The sequence below is a fragment of the Pygocentrus nattereri genome, chromosome 1 (assembly GCF_015220715.1).
Source record: "Pygocentrus nattereri isolate fPygNat1 chromosome 1, fPygNat1.pri, whole genome shotgun sequence".
NCBI lineage: Eukaryota > Metazoa > Chordata > Actinopteri > Characiformes > Serrasalmidae > Pygocentrus > Pygocentrus nattereri.
Window position 1 is genome coordinate 9,654,699 of NC_051211.1, and position 6,000 is coordinate 9,660,698.

Below are 6,000 nucleotides of genomic sequence, written 5' to 3' on the forward strand. Positions count from 1 at the left end.
CAAACCCCCCCACCCCCCCCCCACCCCCGGCCCCCCTCAACAGACACACACACACCTCAACTGGACTGCAAATGTTACTGCAAATTATTATTATGATGGCACCTACACAATGGAAATAATATTAATAAGCTGCAAAATAATGAATCAAACACATTCAAAGAATTCAAATAGAGCTGCACATGTTTTGCATTAGCTGCCTCAATAATAGTTTGTTGTAGAAGTGCTGCTCTTCTGACCATGTTCAAATCACACTATATCATTTAGTATCCTGTGAGGGTCAGTGTCTCTCACTGAGTCACCGACTGACTGACTGATGTCATTTAGTATCCTGTGAGGGTCAGTGTCTCTCACTGTGTCACCGACTGACTGACCACTGAAACACATATACATAAGAGTTGCCTAAGACAAGCAACAAGCGATGCTGTACTATTAAATGCCAACCTTCTTGCCCTCTCAACGCTACCAATATAAGGAAAACAAACAATATGAGAAAGCAGAACTGTGTTCACTAAAACACAACACAGGTTCCTAACATGGACCAAATACTGAGAGGACAAACACAGTTTCACATGCTTTGAGTCCTAGCTGTGTTTGAATGGACTTTTTCCTCAATCCTGGTGTACAAGCAGCCTTATTTAGCTATTTTTACTGCTCCAGGTGAGGATAAAGCCTCCAAGAACTAGTGCATGACCAATATATGCACCAGAATGTAAATATCAATCATTATTTGACGTTTGCCATTTTCAGAGTTAGCATTGACAATGCAATGTTAGATAGCTTAGAAGCTGTAATGTTAGTGGTATCAAAGTTAGTGTAATGTTAGTGTTAGCATGTACGCTACCAGCTACAGAGCAAAAGTTTTTTTTTGCTCATATATATTTGCTTGTGTGCAGTAAAAGGGCTGTTCCTTCAATCAAACAATGCCTCAAGTAGAAGATAAAGTAGCTATCCAGCCTCTACAGTGTCATGAACAAGTGTATTGGCTTTTTTGCATATTTGACACAATTATTTCAGATCTTTAAACTAAATTTACTATAACACTAACACAACGTGAGTAAACAAATAATTTAATCTTATGGCTGTTAATAAACAACTTATTGATGTTCCTGATCAATGACTCATTACATTCTGATAAATTATTCATTAGTAAATGCATTGATTACTGTCAGATCATATATCTCTACTATAAAGTGTTACAGTATTTTGAAATGATGATGCAATACTTGACTTACATATTATCATTTGAAAGTTTTTCTCAAGGCACAAAGCAAAACTGCTCACGCTGAGAACACATTGTGTATTGATGCGTAAAACAAGCTCATAACTCCATGAAATTGACTCACTGTCACTCAGAGGAAACTGCAGTTCTTTCTCCAAAAAAAAAAAACAAACAATAAAATGTGTCACGCTAACCTGTTTGTTTACATGCCACTAATGAGTCTGACTGTGGAAATGTAATTCTAGTCTTTGTTCACGTTCTTCCAGCACCCCCCTCGACCCTGACGGAGAAGCGGCTTAGAAAATGGATGGATGGATGTTCACTTCCTTCTTTTTATGCAGACTGGACAATGGTTTGAGGTCATGGGTTCTCTAGTGTTGTATTAACACTTTAGAATAAAAAAACATGATGTTGCTAGTGCTGAAGTATTCAGTGGTGCACAAAAATCCAGCACGGAGGGCTTGGTAATTAGCTAATGAGTTAAAATGGGTGTGCTGGCAAGCCACTATGCTGGGCAGCAGAAGGGCCACAAGACAGCAGGGAATCTAAATGGTCCAAACTCATCTGCTACACTAGTACTATTGTGTTTTCTAAAAAGTGGAACAATTTCTCAGAAATGCACCAGAGGACCCTACATAAGACATGGTTTATGTAGATATGGATGTTGATATTATGTAGATGGCTGTTCAGTCATGGAAACCTAATCCATAAAAACTCACAACAAACAATTCCTAACCAATCATCATGCCCTGCTAAACCTATTATTTTATATGTGCATCTATATCGGCAAGCAGGGAAAAAACAGTCACAATAAAACTAAACTTTGTGTGCTTTGCTGAACTGCTTGCCACATGTGGTATGAAGATTACAGATTAGCTGTAAATGTAATCTAAATGTCTGCTTTCTTTGGTAAACACAGTAAGGACCTCTGTTGTACAGATCTACTGTATATTTCTCAACCACATTCCTCAACCACACTTGGTTTTTAGTTCTGGCCTTGGCAGTCCCATTCTTTGAGCTTGTGTGGCCTAACACTTTGTCGCTGAACTGTTGTTGCTACTAGACACTTCTGTTTCATAATAACAGCACTTACATTTGGCCAGGGCAGCTCTTGTAGGGCACAATTTTGACTAAATTAATTTTTTTCGAAACAAAAGTGGAGAATAATTTTTCATAAATGCAACAAAGGACCCTTATAAACGCCATATCTTATGTGTTTTTGTGAGTTTTGGGGGAGGAAGTAAAGGCAAGTACAGGCTACATCTGAAACTTCATCTGCATGTTTGATGTCTATGCACAGCAAAGATAGCAAAGTTAACTGCTCGGCTAAGCTCTCCTGCCGACTGCTGTCTAGTTAGAGCCTTTTGTGTTACAATTTTGTTCTTGCAGTGCACGTCTTAGACCATGCAGTTGCTGTGTTTTAGCCTGGTAATGTATTATCACTGGTCTGGTAGATGTTATGGAAAAGTCATTTGAAAAATTATATCTGAAAGACTATAACCACCATCCCATGACCCCACAAAGCGATCTTGTGCAATTTTAACAAGTACCCTTGTATTTATTACATTTATGTAAATGTGTCAGGCAAACTGTGTTGAATATTGAACCATGTATTGTCCTTTTATGAAAGGTACTTTTGCAATACTCCAGTCTCTATATTGAAAGTTCCTTTGCAACATCGCCAATTTGATCTAGCTTTCTCATCCACAGCAATCAACCCATCAAAGTTAGCCTTGAGGGCTTTTTCTCATGAATAATAACAAACTCTTTAAAGGAAACATATTTTTACTCTTTTTACAGTTCCACATAGTTCTCTGTGTTGGTAGAAAGATAACAGTGAAAAATCCAGACTATAATATCTTAATTGAGTGTTTAACCTTGTCCTTTACTCCTCTGTAAGAAAAGGTTGTATGAATGTTAATGCTGAATGCTAATGACGACCATAATGACCACTGTAATAACTCTGCTCCAGCTCCGCTCTGAATTTTTTCTTTCCTGCTCCTTGCTCTGCATGATAAATTCTTATGATGATTATAATTATGTATGGACAAGACACTACAGGTTTTATATCATTAATTACAAAATGTATGACTATGATTAATGAAAAAAATGTTAAACAGTCTCTGACACAGAGGCTTTTCTCACAAGGTACAGGCTTGAAGTGACGGCCCAGTCAAAAGCAAGAAAACTACTGAGGATAAATAAATGTGCTTTTAACGCATCTCTTTATCATTTGTGCAGCAAAATGGACAATACAAGACTATAATTTCTGTTGAACTTTATTGTGCTGGTAAGAATTTACAGTATGTAGGTCTGCTGAACAGCCCTTGACCACAGATGCTGTGTATGAATGGCTGTCATGTGTGAGCTGTAGCAGTCACTGCAGCATCAATCATGTCATACAATGACATGTGTGGGGAAAAATAGGACTGTCTGGATTGTGGGATGGAGCAACACTGGAGCAATTTAAGAGTGAGAGAGAAAACTGACTGACTGAAAAGCTGCTCCACACTTCGAACAAAATCATGCTGCTCCGCTCCCAGCTCCAATTTCATTCCACGCCACTCTCATGCTGTGCCGTAACTCACTCAGCAGTGAGTTTATCACAATATACATTAGGATAAAGTCATATTCATCATTCAAATAAACATAAAAACAGTAAAAAGTAACAAGAATTTCTTGGGTCCATTTTTTCCTTGACACCTTCACAGCCACCACAGAGACTTGTTAATATCATCAATTACATCATGACCACAATTTACTGAAGCACTGATTCAAACCAGGAGTTTATATATAATAGTGGAATTCCTCAAGGAGAGGTTTGAAAATGGTTAAACAAATGCACTAAGATAAATTCACTATTTCTTATATATATATATATATGTCATAATCATAACTTTTTTATTTGTTTATTCAAATATTAACACTTTTCTCAGCAAATAAACACAAACTACACAAATAAATAAATTTTGAAAAAATGTGTCTTGGGTGCCTAAGACCTTCTCACAGCGCTGTACATGTTTGACATCTTTTTTAAGTTTTTTTATGCTAAAGCTCAAATAGTCATAAAATCATGAGCCATGTTCAGGACAGACATTTCATTACAGCAACATTTATATTGTACGTAGTTTTTGTTTCCCTGATTACCACTGCTAAGATAATGCTATTTCCCCTATGGGATTTTCAACATTATGTTAGCACCAAATTAGTGCATGTTCATGTTTCATAGCAGCTCTGTAGCTTATACATGGACGCTTGCATTTAGGTCTGTTCCAGTAATATGTTCTTTACTTTAGATGTTGCACAATTGGATGTTGAATCCTTCATTAAAGATGTCAGCTTAGACTGTCTCTGAATTTTAGTCTTAAATCCTCTTATAGGTGATCAGCACTGAACAAAACGTGTGAACGTGTGAACGTGTGAACGTGGAGTGACCCTCCATCCCTGACAACTTTTGTTATTGGAACACGTCATGGGTCTCTGTCATGTGTCTGTCAGTTGGACATTTTCACCTCACAGTAAAATTTATACAATTTTATTCTTTCAGAAGAGAATCGCTTATACATCAGCCACTAGTACATGAACACTAAGTGCATCTAACTTTTGTAGATAAACTTTTAAGGTGTTGTGGATAATTTTGCTAACATTTTTTGTCCAGTCTCCAACCATGGGTGTCCTCCATGATTACCTTCCTTGTAGACACACATCACATGCCCAGTGACATAATGCATGGGGAGATGTTTCAGTTGTACTGGGAGGTGCCTTGCCTTGCTATAACATGTGGCTCAGATGCATGTCAGATCAGATTCTGAAGAGGTTTGAGTGGTCAGATTTGTATCTATTTCAAATGCATATTGGATGCATTTACATGAGTATTTTTATTAGGCTTGGCCTTACAAGGATATAATCATCATACTGAAGATGCCCAAAATGACCAGGTGCAAATGGGATCAATAAAAAATCCTGGAACCTACACTCACCAACCACTTATGAGGAACACCTATTTGTTTATGAAATTATCCTCGATCATGTAGCAGAAGCCAAGTGCATACAATCATGCAGACAAAGATTGAGAAATTCAGGAAATGTTCACCTCAAATGCCAGAATGGGATTTATGATCTAACTGACTTGGACTGTGGCATCGTTGCTGGTGCCAGCCCAGGATAGTTGGAGTATTTCAGAAATCTTCTGGGATTTTAATACAAAACAGTCTGTAACGGTGCAACCTCCAAAAGAAGAGACACGGGGATTTACGCACGGCCCAATTGGCGCTATGGGCGTGGGTGTGGATACGAGGAGGCGAGACTCCAAGTTCAAGTGGACACGTGCTTATTTTATTACACACAAAACAAAAGAAAAACTGAATCAAACAGAAATAAAACGAAAGATAAACTTGAGGATTCGCTGCAAGGCTAATCCTCACCACACAGGTTATTCCCAAGCTGTTACAAGCAGCTAACAGCATCACTTCGGGATTACACCACTCCTCCCACAGGTAGCTGAGAAGACCTGGCTGAAAGAACACCGAGCGTTCTTATCGTCGAAGCCCCGCCCCGACTAAACTAATAACTTGCTTGAAGGGACGATGTCCCAGGGCTCTAATTTACATACACACACAAACATATATACACACCCATCTATACAGCTACTGACTAGTCGTGACTACTATATACATATTACCGGTATGTATTCATTAATTAACTAATTCATTCCTTTGCAGGTTTTTCCCTTTAGAACACTGAGGCCCCTCTCCCTCCCTGAAGGTGGATCCGCCCGACAG